The following is a 14,382-nucleotide window of genomic DNA, read 5'->3' as shown; positions in this document are numbered from 1 at the left end:
ACTTTCTCTCTCTTATACGCCACAAGAATTCACCCACAGTCCAAACAACAGAGACGAAAAACTGGCACGGGGGGAGGATATGAATGATATGGAAAAGGAAAACCGAGAGAGGATCCCCTCGTTTCTCTATGGCAACCCCCCCCCCCCCCCCCCAACCATCAACAACAACAACACACACACTAGACACACACACACACACACACTAGACACACACACACACTAGACACACACACACAAGACACACACACACTAGACACACACACACAAGACACACACACACTAGACACACACACACGACACACACACACTAGACACACACACACACTAGACACACACACACTAGACACACACACACTAGACACACACACACTAGACACACACACACAAGACACACACACACTAGACACACACACACTAGACACACACACACTAGACACACACACACACTAGACACACACACACTAGACACACACACACACTAGACACACACACACTAGACACACTGACTACCTGCTCACTATCAGCAACACAAGTAGCATGGATGGATGATGGATGGATGGATGATGGATGGATGGATGATGGATGGATGGATGATGGATGGACGTATGGATGAGGGGAGTGTGTGAGGGAGGGTGTAGGCGCAGACAGGAAGTGAAGTGATGTGCTAAAGATGAAGAAGAAGATGAAAGTGTTTGTTCAGCTGTAAAGACACATGATGATGATGATGAGGAGGAAGAAGAGGAGGAGCAGGAGGAAATAAAGGTGTGGTGTGATTTGGGGGTGGGGGGTATATTTACCAGGCTAGAATGATTCAGTGAGATGGATGCGGCGTCGAAGGAGCGTGTTTCCCCCCACGCATGCAGGTCCTCCTTCTTCTTCCTCACTACTCACGTTGTGTCCACGCGCGCTCACATTTGTTTTATTCCACCTTCTCTCTCTCTCTCTCTCTCTCTCTCTCCTCTTCCCCCCTCTCTCTCCTCCCTGCTGGGGGGCGGGTAATTATTTACCCTCCTTTTTGTCACAATGCTGAAGTCCCTCAAGAATAAATGTGGTGTGATGGTGGAATTCCATCATTGCGTTCTTGTTGCAAAGCATCCGTTGTTCTGCCAGGAGATGATTCCGTGCGTACTTCCTGCATGTTCCTCAACCACTCCAAGATATGAAAATGTCTTCCTACATTCCAAAAAATTCCAAGCTTTTGAAGGAATGACGTCTCCTCCACACCAACATTCCCAGTGAAATGATTGGATCATTTGGACGTGTTCCGCCTTTTGTGACCCGTTCCAGGCTTCCCGACATGAAAACATTCAACTCATTCCAAACGGTCAACATTCTCAAAATTCCCACTTTTCCCTGTATACAACATTTTCCAGCTCAAAACTCCCAACGGCTCCCAATCTGCTAGTCGCACGTTTGTCAAGCCGATCAAAGCACGAAAGCTCTCAACTCAGCCGAAATACCGAAGTGTTATCATCAACCGATCACAAACGATCACACAAAGTCACGTTGCATCCCACCTCTTCCTCGTGTACCTGCTACCTCCGCATTTCACGTCTCTTCCATTCCATCTCCTTTGTGGACCAAATCACCACTAACTCATCTCAGGGCACAAAACCCTTCAAAGTCTTTTTATGGGTTGCACATTTCTTACAGCTTTTTACTCTCAGCTTCCACACAATTCTTCACTGCGGGAAATCCTGCTCAGTTTCCCAAATCACCAGTATTTACTAACATCACCACGACCATCAGCAGTATTCCACTCTACGTGTTTTTATGCTATCATAGTCACACACTGGTTGCAAAGCATCCATACAACCACTGCTAATAATAATAATAATAATAATAATAATAATAATAATATCCTAATAAATATCACTCTCCTCCAGTTCCGTTCCCACAGTAAACGCCACAGGACTTGATTCATTCCACACACCATCCAGCTCTACAAAACCTCACCTGCCGGTAAAAGATGATTCACCACATGAGTGCACTGGGGGGGCACTGTCTGCCCTCCCTTGTATAAAGTGCAAGTGTACATGTGCTTGTATTTACAATATTTCTACATACTACTTGTAAAAATGCAAATGATATTCTTTTTATTCTATTTTATTTATATTGCATTGCATTTGATTTAAGTGTTTGTCTTTTTCTTCTGCAACTGAGCGAGTGCAAGCAAGCAACATCCCTGGAAGTCTAATATCATATAACAGAGGTCAAAGTCAAGATCACAATGGCTAAAATAAAAAATACAAATAAAAATAGGTAGTAGCCAGAAAAACATGCAAGAGTGTCCCTTTGCACCCCCCACCCCCACCCACCTTGGTCCCAGAGCTGAAACACGACAACAATGAGGCTAACCTTGTCTGCTTCAACAAACATTTCAAGGTCAAATATCCTCCAGCTGCTGTACGCGCTTGATACTCATATGGACATAAACAGTAAGACGGTACACACATGTAGTACTCAAGTCTCCAGTCATGATTCATAACCATGAAGAAATACTGTAAATCAAACATTACATTATTTCCTCATAATTACATAGTAAGTATATTGTATTATTCTATTCTATATTATTATTCTATATTCTATTCTATGCACATAATAACATCAAGAAAATGCGTATTGCAACACATGAAAAGAGTGGAGTATTTCGTGTGTTATATATTCTATCTATATTAAGATAACAAAAAGGTTTGCTATCTAATGAAATATGATATAACATATACTGTATTCATATGGAAAGATTTCAGATACTGTGCATGTTTTAGGGGAGGGGCTATGTATACAAATGTGATCTAAAACAGGCATTATGCGACTCAAAAGCAAATATTGCGTGGGGAGGCGACGTTTCGCATGAATGGTTGAACGAAGCGTGCACGAGGAGCAGACGGCACGTTGGTAAAAGAGTGAAGTCAAACATTTGCAGCATCCACGTAATGACGCTCATCAATTAAAGCAACAGCAAAGATAAGCCAGCAGGACGCAAACGCCACCAAACGCCTCACACAGGATTTCTTTCTTTCTTTCTTTCTTTCTTTTTGAAACTGATACTTTTGCTTTCCTCCAACAAAAATGTTGCTCGGCTTCAAGAATGAGAAATGAAAAAGTAGTAGAATATGATCTCACTCATGTTAATGAAGCATCTTAAATACCCAGGCTGATGAGCGTATGTTTGGATGTTGGCTCTGCTTGCTGGGTGTTTGCTTCCACATGCAAGCGATGCTGAAAGGCGATGCTGATGGATCGGAACCTTCTCCTTTCCTGTCAAACATGAACTTGTCTTTCAATGCAAAGAAAGGATGCCGACGTTTATCTTTGCTATCATCAATAATGCCTTCACATTCATGATTCTTTTACCGTTTCAGTTGCAGTGTAGCAGAATTCATCTCATACCGATTTATTTATTCATTCTAATTCATGACTACGATTCTGATGATGATGATGATGATTATTATTACTGCATCAATGCTGCAGATTTTTAATGTTCATCTTATTTTTATTTCACCAAATTTCTTCTCTTTTTATTGTTATTTCACCCCATTTTTTTTACACTCAACTATGCTTCAACATTTCTCCACCCTTTCCAACATGAAGATGTTCATCTCGCTGGAGCCATACTAGAGCCATACTGAATCCATACTGAATCCATGCTGGAGTCATACTGGAGCCATACTGAATCCATACTGGAGCCATACTGGAGCCATACTGAATCCATACTGAATCCATACTGGAGTCATACTGAATCCATACTGAATCCATACTGGAGCCATACTGGAGCCATACTGAATCCATACTGAATCCATACTGGAGTCATACTGAATCCATACTGAATCCATACTGGAGCCATACTGGAGCCATACTGAATCCATACTGGAGTCATACTGGAGCCATACTGAATCCATACTGAATCCATTTACAATTTTACATTTTACAATACGTTACATTATACATTATACATTTTACAATTTTTCCAAGAATTCCACGTTTCTCAGCACACTGAAATGATTCCAACATGAATGCTAGCTATTTTGAACACCTCCTAAATCCTCAGTTTCCCCACACAAATGAAATCTTCCACGTCTGCCACATTTTGCAACCCAACCCAATCAGCGTGTAAATCATGAAATATCATCTTAGTGGTCCAGCCTCTACACAACAAAGCACAACATGATATGATGACTATTCTTCTTCTTGTCAGCTACTGCATGTGTGGTGGCCTCCACGTTCCCGTGAGTCTGCTTCAAGTAGCAGTATCACGTATATACACTGTGTTGCTTGGCTGGGAGTTTCTAAAGGAAACCGGACATACTGCAGGTGTCCATGCGGGCTCATTTGGCAATCAGTCCAAATAAGATAGAAAACAAAGTGCACATCCACTGCAGCGTGGTGATTTGTGGAAAACACTTTGCGAGGCAAATGTGCGTCATTTGAAGGCATATTGTTTTGAGAAGCAAAACGCTTTTCTTAAGTGAGCCCACCAACTAGCCGGAATGACTTTTTTCTACACCAAACTGGGCAGAACTGGGCTGACAGGATGAAGTTTGATCCTCATCATACGACTTCATGTCAAACATTCCCAACATCCCTTTCAGTGCTCGGCCTTTCTATTTGCATAAAGTTGTTTTTGCTGATGTCGGCTGTGTTACGTACAGCAGATAGACGTACACGATGGTGTTGTCTTGTTGTCTTGTTGTCTTGGTGTCTTGTTGTCTTGGTGTCTTGGTGTCTTATCAGGAATAAACCGCACATCATCTAAACTCTCACTGGACGTATATACTGTATAGAAGCATATGTACAGTACCATGGGGCTCTCCTCCTGCAGCACCACGGGCGTGGCCTCCTTGCTTGTGCTGTTCCACACAAGCATCCATGTTTTTTGGCCAGCACTGTTGCAAGAAGCGTGCAAGCAATTAGTCTAGCAATGAGCAAGCATGATGGCCAGACTCCCTGCTGGGCCGTGCTGCTGACTGCTACTGCATACTTACATACAGTGCATACTTACATGCATACAGTATGTACTGCATACTTACATACAGTGCATACTTACATACATACAGTATGTACTGCATACTTACATACAGTGCATACTTACATACATACAGTATGTACTGTATACTTACATACTTACACGTACTGGCATACACATACTTACATAAGTACTTGCACATTTACACAATGCTGTCTATGTTCCACTAATAAAAGAAGGTATGATCGTGTGTAAGGTTTCTTTGCAGCCCCGCCCCCATCTCCACTGACCAATGCTTTCCTCTTCTCCACTTGTCTTTGTTCACATATTTCAGCAGGAAGGCCAAGTGTTCCCAAACAGGAGATTTTAACCACAAAAGAGGTTTTTCAAGCTCGGGCTTCTCCTTGGCACCATCGCTAGCCAAAGGCTGGACTGCACTGGGCTTGTTTAGCGAGTCGTGGAGTCAATGTGAAGCCGTCATGAACTATTTGGAGTGCAGGCGTGGCTTTGGGCTCTTTTGAAAGCTAACAAGGAAGGATGTTTTTTTTCAGTTTGGTCAATCTTTCTTTCAGAAGCACGAACCTTCAAAAGAAGGAGTTTGTAGGTGTGGACTGGAAAACACGATGGCGTCATTGTTTGACTTCCTACCTCAACTTATTTCAAATGTGGCAATGAAAACTAGAAAAATATTATAGACTATTTACACCTTCTTCCAAAGTCAGGATCTGGCGTTCCAAAGGTGTTCTGGTTGGAGAGCCTTGGTCTACTGGGTAAAGGGGCGTGTCTACTGGGCAAAGGTCATAATTGGGTAAAGGTGGTCGGTGTGTGTTTATAGATGGAAGGCATTTACTGGGCTGTTGCCAAAGTAACCAAACCTTTTTTGTTGGAATTCTGCGAGGCTTCCAAGGTGACTTTGACTAACGTTTCCGTTGGACTGGTCCAACATTCGTGTTTAGCCAGGCTGCAGGTACGATTGGATGCTGGAATGGAGAGTATCAGTCCAGTCTCGCCCAAGTAAACTTTCCAGTGACGTAAAACACGCCTAGACACGCAAACCGGTGTGTGTGTGTGTGTGTGTGTGTGGGGGGGGGGGGGGGGGGGGGTCTGTAAAGCAGCGAGGAGTTAACTGTGGCCTGACTGTGACCCCTCCAAAGCTGATTGGCTCGATGGCAGCTCATCTGTGACGTGCCCACAGGTTCCAGTGCCTTGAAGGAGGCATGCTTGGACTAAGGAGCCGGGGGGGCCTGTTGAGGTCTGGGAATGTCAGGAAGTGAGCAGAGGATGCAGAACCCTTGTGAGGTCAACACAGGGAGGGGGTTACCACAGGTCAGAGTCACTAGACCTCATCGGTTAGAAAACTCTGTCCCATGTTTGAACCCCCGTAAGACCACCGAGCCCCCGCTCACTGAGATTTTTCCATCGTTTGTTTCTCTGGCGTCGGAGCTGTGGTCACACCCCCTTTAGACCAACCAGAACGTCGCCTTTCCTTTGGAATCCTGCTCACACTGATTTCTGCAGCCAGCAGAGGCCAGCGTTTGCACTTCATAACAAAACAGTATCATCACAGCACACAAAGAAATGTGTGGTTTTCACCCCCCCAGCCCCCCAAGCTACCTTTCATACTCAAGCCCTGCCATGCACAACATGCATGCAATGCAAGCACATGAGCATTGCACCCCCACCCTGGTCTTTCTGGCACACTAAACACCAGCTCGACGGATGATATTGAATGTCGTTGCTGAACAAATGTGGAATTATGGGAAAATGGGAATTGTTGGGATGTGGGAAGATGCATCCGATATGTTTTCATGCTACAGTGGGTAGAAAGATGTGGGAATTTCATTTCCATGAGAATTTCGGGGCAGGAAAAGGCGGAATTCTGGGAAAACCGTGAACCCCCACAACTCGGGGTTCATGCGAGACGGAGGGCATACGCATCCTATGACCTGTCGCCACTGGGTGGCGCTGAAACGATTTCAGGAAGTGACCTCTGCATAGCGCCAAGGTGTCATCTTCATCATACGTGCCAATTATGATGAAGACCTGACCTCGTGGAGCTGAGTTATGAGACTTTAGTGGCAAATTGTCTGATTGGCTATCAAAGTTTGTTGCCATGCCCCGCCCACATTTTCTTGAACAGCCTAAAATGCTTCCCAATATAACACGGCCTGTCTTTCAACTGTCTGGGACTTTGATTTGGGCTCATTTGGTCAAAGCGACTGACATCGCCACCAACATTTGTGAGGTTCTGTGAAACTGATGGGAGGGGTTAACTGAGTGAATTTTGTGGGCTTCGCGTTCGGGACCGCTCAAATAGCCTCTATTTTTTTTAAACTTGCACATTTTGGTGAGTTTCCATTCATGTTGAGGCCCGCAAAAATGTGAAGAAAGTTGCGGAATAAAAATAATAAAGATAGCAGTTTCAAGAGGGCCTCCACGCCGCCATCACTCGGTCCTTTGCTGCATATGTGCTACATAATAATAATAATAATCATAATCATCATAATAATAACAACATACAGTATGTGTGAAGCATCATCCTAGCAAGAAATTCTCCAGAGAGTTCCAAAGACAAAACAAATATTTCACCAATACAAGCATAACGTGGCGCCCTGTTGTTAGCACGAGGAAACGTGCTAGCAGATGTAAACACGAAGCCTTTGAGGCGGGGGCCGGGGAGGAAACACAACACGTAGCAACACACGCACACACACACTTCAACACAAACACACTTCTCCAAAAGTTCATGCTAGCAAAAAAAAATCAAAAATCAAAGATGCCCTCTGACCCCAGCAATAACACCCCTCAGGGCAATAAAAGCATGAAAAAACATCATCAGTGCGTCAGCCAAGAATCCAAAAAAGACTTTTACCTTGGAAGTCATCTTCTTCTCTCGTCTTCTTCCTTCCACTCAGCTCAAACGCTTTCTTTCTTCCACGTGAAGACCACAAACTAGTCTGTGGGAAAAAGCTTCTTTCTGAAGTGCTAAGTGTGTTTGGGAGGGGGCGAGGGGGGTCTTCCAAGACGTTTTCTTTCTCTGGCGTCCTTCTGTTCCTCCTGGCAGAAGGGGCCTTGTGTGAGGGCCTGCGGGACCACAATAGAAGAAGAGAGGTGTTGAAGAAGAACCCGTGATTAATGATTATTTCTTGTATAATTCTCACATTTCTCTTCCTCTGCGGCCCCCGACACCCCCCCAGTGATGCCGCTGAACTTTTCACGGGGTGAGGAGGGCATCCCCGCTAGAAAATATTCCCCAAAGGAAAAAAAGCACCAGAAGGTCCAGCTGATAAAGAAAGGAGTTTGCATGGAAGCATGAGAAACATCATCTATCACCTTTAGCATGGCTTCAACAAGCATGGAACGCACCGGCTAGCGACTAATCCATGCAAGCCACTTTAGCACATTTCTTTTCCCATACTGGGTCAAATACAGGCTGGCATGGGTGATGGTCTCATGCCAATGCTTGTACATTTTACAAAGTAGTGTATTTCACATCATAGCAGAAAGAACACAAGACATTTTCATTAAATCGATTATTCGTTTCATTTCATTAAATGAAATAAATGAATCGTTTTAATCAAGTAATACTTGAACAATGAATGATTTCTTTCTTTTAAACCCTGAAGTATGTTGACGGTAGCGGCTGAGCAACAGAAATGCAATCTACAATTTAAAAAAAGAAGTAAAATCATCAAAACATTCAAAGGAATGGTGAATAATTAGTAGAAGAACTGTAAGAATGATAGTAGTAGTAGTAGTAGTAGTAGTAGTACTAGTAGTAATACTGTATATGACTTTATTCGCATTTCACACCCTCGCTCGTCTTCAGCAGACAAACACGACTGCAGCATCCAAATGATCAATGTTGTGATTGAGAATGGATTTTAGAGCATGAAGAGCTGCGATGGGAAGTATTTTGGTACCCATCCAACGTGTTCTGCTTGCAAGCTGACAGCCATGCTGAGAACTTCTACATTCTTCTACAAGTCATTCCTTTGGCTAGAATGACTCTTGCTCATGTTTATCCTTTTCTTCTTCGTAGCGTTGAGGTCAAGACATGATGACTAATCTCTGAGATCTAATCGCTGCATGCAGTCGAAACAAGCTGGGCTTCTCCCTGCTCCTTCTCAGACATGGTGAACACCTGATGTTTGTTACGGACGTTCCTAATAAGCACCGATACGCAACGTCCCACCATAAGACAGAGCAAATGAAAATGAATTGCATCATTTTGCCGGCCTCCGTGCTTACATTGCCGAGCGCACGCGTGTCTGTTTTCCTGCTGTCTCGCCTGCAGGCGTCTCGAGCAGGGGTGTCCAAACTATTTCCACTAAGGCCCGCATACCCAAAAGATGCGGGGGCCGCTTTTACATTTTTTTTTAAACCCACCCAAACAAAATATTGAATATAATGTATATATACATTTACACATATAAAACAGATGTAGTCATTTTAGCAGTGACAAAGCGTATTATTATTATTATTATTATTATTATTATTATTATGGACTGTTCCTCCTTCCATTACTTTTTGGCTGTTTTTTTTGTTTTTGCAAATATTAATGTTTTACTTGTACATTTTTTTCCTCATACTGATATGATTTCTTCCCATAGTATTTTGTCTTTATGATCATAACATCATAACATCATAGCATTTACCCAAACTCATTTTCCTAAAATTTCAACTTAATTCTTTGTTTGGTTTGTTTCTTTTTGTTCATATAATGACTTTACTCCCTTCATATTTTGTCTTTATTCTTGTAAAATTACAGTTTTTTTTCATTTTTCCTGTTGTTTTTTTAATTTTATTGTTTAGTTGCATATTTTGAATCTGCCTAGAAAAAAAAAAGCAGCCGCGGGCTGGAAATGGCCCCCGGGCTGCATTTTGGACACCCCTGATCTAGAGCATTCATAGAACAACAGCGCTGAGTGAAACAACAGAGTGAGACCTTTTGTCAGTCGTACAGTCCCTTTGAGGGACGAGCAATGCAAGGTCACGTAAGACAAATGTCACAGCCCCCCCATGAACTTATCGTAAAGGTGACGTAACGTTCTAATGATCAATGTTCCATTATCGTAAATGAATTCAATGATTACGTGAGCAAAGTCAGCCCATCATCGCCAATATGCCAAATTTGTTGGAATTAACCTTAAAATCTCTTAAAGTCTCGTCTGGTTCCAGTGGACCCAATCTCACCATAGTCTCTTCTGGTTCACCCCGTTATTTATTGATTAGAAGACTTGAGCTGCACGTGCTATTGATATGCATTGGCTATATATATTTATAGATTTTAAATGCTTTTCTTCTTTCCAGTCAATTTCAGCGTCCAGTTAGATTTTCCTACACGCTGCGGTGGTCTTTGCTAAGCAGGCAGACAGTAGATAAATGTGCAGGGGGGGTTTCTTTGGCAAGGGGCCCGGGAGAAATCAAGCAACATGTAATAGGGAATCTTCTCCAGGCCGAGGAATACGAGTGGACCAATTTGGGGGGCACATTTTTAGTTGAAAGTTCATGGAGAGGAATGCTATTTTCTGCACCCCCACCCGCCTTCGCCCCTCCGTAGTTTTCGATAGCTGCTAAGAAGAAAATGAAAATTAATACGCGAGCCGAGCCTTACAAAAGAAGTCATTCGTCTTGTTGATTATCTATTTGCTTGTCAGGGTTTGAGCTATGGCGCCGGCTCCGGCTCCCTTTTTACGACAAAAAAAGAAAGAAATCAAGCACACATGCGCACACGCCGATGCTGTGCAAACAGGATCAGAAAACACGTGACATCAGAAATGACTTTCATTAAAAAGGCAACGCACCTTCTTTTTTTTACACCGAAGACTGAAATACATCAGGACGGTGTTCGTGAAGGATGCTTTGTGATTTGAAAAGCAGATTACAGGACGTAACTGCCAACGACACCCAAAATCCATCATGGCCAGCGCGTGAAATTACAATCATACCTTCCACGTCACATGACACACCAGACCCGCCAAGCGCAACGCCACCTTTAGTCCATTCTTTACAATAACAGCTCATGAATAAAGGAGGACAATGCACGTTCACGCATTTATTTACATTGCTATGGATTATTTACATATTTGATTTGCACAGAAAAACATCAACTTATTCGTGGGGTGACACCTTTCACCATGATTATTATTATTATTATTAGTAGTAGTAGTAGTAGTAGTAGTAGTATCATTATCATTACTAACAATAGAAAACGGGCTTTGGAATGTAAATGAAATAATAACATAACGGGTGACGTAATAGAATGTCTGCATGCATTTTATTAAACTTAAAAAAAAACACTTTTATTTTTTACTACGTTTGTGATAAAGCAAGCGTGAATTATTACGCTTTTTTTAAAGGAATGAATAATTAACAATTCATTGCAAACTAAAAAGCAGCTGAACAACGCGTACAGTACAAGTGAGGTCATAGTGTGTATTATGATAGTGTGTATTATGATAGTGTGTATTATGATAGTGTGTATTATGATAGTGTGTATTATTATAGTGTGTATTATGATAGTGTGTATTATGATAGTGTGTATTATTATAGTGTGTATTATTATAGTGTGTATTATGATAGTGTGTATTATGATAGTGTGTATTATGATAGTGTGTATTATTATAGTGTGTATTATTATAGTGTGTATTATGATAGTGTGTATTATGATAGTGTGTATTATTATAGTGTGAATTATGATAGTGTGTATTATGATAGCGTGTATTATTATAGTGTGTATTATGATAGCGTGTATTATTATAGTGTGTATTATGATAGTGTGTATTATGATAGTGTGTATTATTATAGCGTGTATTATTATAGTGTGTATTATGATAGTGTGTATTATGATAGTGTGTATTATTATAGTGTGTATTATTATAGTGTGTATTATGATAGTGTGTATTATTATAGTGTGTATTATGATAGTGTGTATTATGATAGTGTGTATTATTATAGTGTGTATTATTATAGTGTGTATTATGATAGTGTGTATTATTATAGTGTGTATTATTATAGTGTGTATTATGATAGTGTGTATTATGATAGTGTGTATTATGATAGTGTGTATTATTATAGTGTGTATTATGATAGTGTGTATTATTATAGTGTGTATTATGATAGTGTGTATTATGATAGTGTGTATTATTATAGTGTGTATTATTATAGTGTGTATTATGATAGTGTGTATTATGATAGTGTGTATTATTATAGTGTGTATTATTATAGTGTGTATTATGATAGTGTGTATTATTATAGTGTGTATTATGATAGTGTGTATTATGATAGTGTGTATTATTATAGTGTGTATTATGATAGTGTGTATTATGATAGTGTGTATTATTATAGTGTGTATTATAATATTGTGTATTATTATAGTGTGTATTATGATAGTGTGTATTATTATAGTGTGTATTATTATAGTGTGTATTATTATAGTGAGTATTATAATATTGTGTATTATTATAGTGTGTATTATGATAGTGTGTATTATTATAGTGTGTATTATTATAGTGTGTATTATGATAGTGTGTATTATGATAGTGTGTATTATTATAGTGTGTATTATGATAGTGTGTATTATGATAGTGTGTATTATGATAATGTGTATTATTATAGTGTGTATTATGATAGTGTGTATTATTATAGCGTGTATTATTATAGTGTGTATTATGATAGTGTGTATTATGATAGTGTGTATTATGATAGTGTGTATTATTATAGTGTGTATTATGATAGTGTGTATTATGATAGTGTGTATTATTATAGTGTGTATTATGATAGTGTGTATTATGGTGGTGTGTATTATGGTGGTGTGTATTATGATAGTGTGTATTATGATAGTGTGTATTATGATAGTGTGTATTATGGTAGTGTGTATTATGATAGTGTGTATTATTATAGTGTGTATTATGATAGTGTGTATTATGATAGTGTGTATTATGATAATGTGTATTATTATAGTGTGTATTATGATAGTGTGTATTATAGCGTGTATTATTATAGTGTGTATTATGATAGTGTGTATTATTATAGTGTATATTATAATAGTGTGTATTATGATAGTGTGTATTATTATAGTGTGTATTATGATAGTGTGTATTATGATAGTGTGTATTATTATAGTGTGTATTATTATAGTGTGTATTATTATAGTGAGTATTATAATATTGTGTATTATTATAGTGTGTATTATGATAGTGTGTATTATGATAGTGTGTATTATTATAGTGTGTATTATTATAGTGTGGATTATGATAGTGTGTATTATTATAGTGTGTATTATGATACTGTGTATTATGATAGTGTGTATTATTATAGTGTGTATTATGATAGTGTGTATTATGATAGTGTGTATTATTATAGTGTGTATTATAATATTGTGTATTATTATAGTGTGTATTATGATAGTGTGTATTATTATAGTGTGTATTATTATAGTGTGTATTATTATAGTGAGTATTATAATATTGTGTATTATTATAGTGTGTATTATGATAGTGTGTATTATTATAGTGTGTATTATTATAGTGTGTATTATGATAGTGTGTATTATGATAGTGTGTATTATTATAGTGTGTATTATGATAGTGTGTATTATGATAGTGTGTATTATGATAATGTGTATTATTATAGTGTGTATTATGATAGTGTGTATTATTATAGCGTGTATTATTATAGTGTGTATTATGATAGTGTGTATTGTGATAGTGTATATTATGATAGTGTGTATTATGATAGTGTGTATTATTATAGTGTGTATTATGATAGTGTGTATTATTATAGTGTGTATTATTATAGTGTGTATTATGATAGTGTGTATTATTATAGTGTGTATTATGATAGTGTGTATTATGGTGGTGTGTATTATGGTGGTGTGTATTATGATAGTGTGTATTATGATAGTGTGTATTATGATAGTGTGTATTATGGTAGTGTGTATTATGATAGTGTGTATTATTATAGTGTGTATTATGATAGTGTGTATTATGATAGTGTGTATTATGATAATGTGTATTATTATAGTGTGTATTATGATAGTGTGTATTATTATAGCGTGTATTATTATAGTGTGTATTATGATAGTGTGTATTATTATAGTGTATATTATGATAGTGTGTATTATGATAGTGTGTATTATTATAGTGTGTATTATTATAGTGTGTATTATGATAGTGTGTATTATGATAATGTGTATTATTATAGTGTGTATTATGATAGTGTGTATTATTATAGCGTGTATTATTATAGTGTGTATTATGATAGTGTGTATTATGATAGTGTGTATTATTATAGCGTGTATTATTATAGTGTGTATTATGATAGTGTGTATTATGGTAGTGTGTATTATGATAGTGTGTATTATGATAGTGTGTATTATTATAGTGTGTATTATGGTGGTGTGTATTATGATA

At 38.9% G+C, this 14,382-nt stretch overlaps 1 protein-coding gene across 8 annotated transcripts in view; it reads right to left on the bottom strand.

Moving 5' to 3' along the window:
- The window catches only part of hoxb3a (homeobox B3a), a 75,898-nt gene that overhangs the window by 24,658 nt on the left and 36,858 nt on the right, over positions 1 to 14,382 (bottom strand). For 5 of the 8 annotated variants that reach the window (XM_054758832.1, XM_054758844.1, XM_054758829.1 and 2 more), the window contains one exon: positions 7,839 to 8,050. The gene's annotated coding sequence lies outside the window, so the exon portion shown is untranslated. Of the gene's footprint in view, positions 1 to 797; positions 881 to 4,801; positions 4,887 to 7,838; positions 8,051 to 8,127; positions 8,250 to 14,382 lie in introns of those variants that run through there. The other 3 variants (XM_054758834.1, XM_054758831.1, XM_054758842.1) reach the window with 3 other exon arrangements.

The sequence above is a fragment of the Dunckerocampus dactyliophorus genome, chromosome 18, assembly GCF_027744805.1.
Source record: "Dunckerocampus dactyliophorus isolate RoL2022-P2 chromosome 18, RoL_Ddac_1.1, whole genome shotgun sequence".
Classification (NCBI taxonomy): Eukaryota; Metazoa; Chordata; class Actinopteri; order Syngnathiformes; family Syngnathidae; genus Dunckerocampus; species Dunckerocampus dactyliophorus.
Note: the sequence above shows the minus strand (reverse complement) of the source record. Positions and strands in the feature narration are given on the sequence as shown.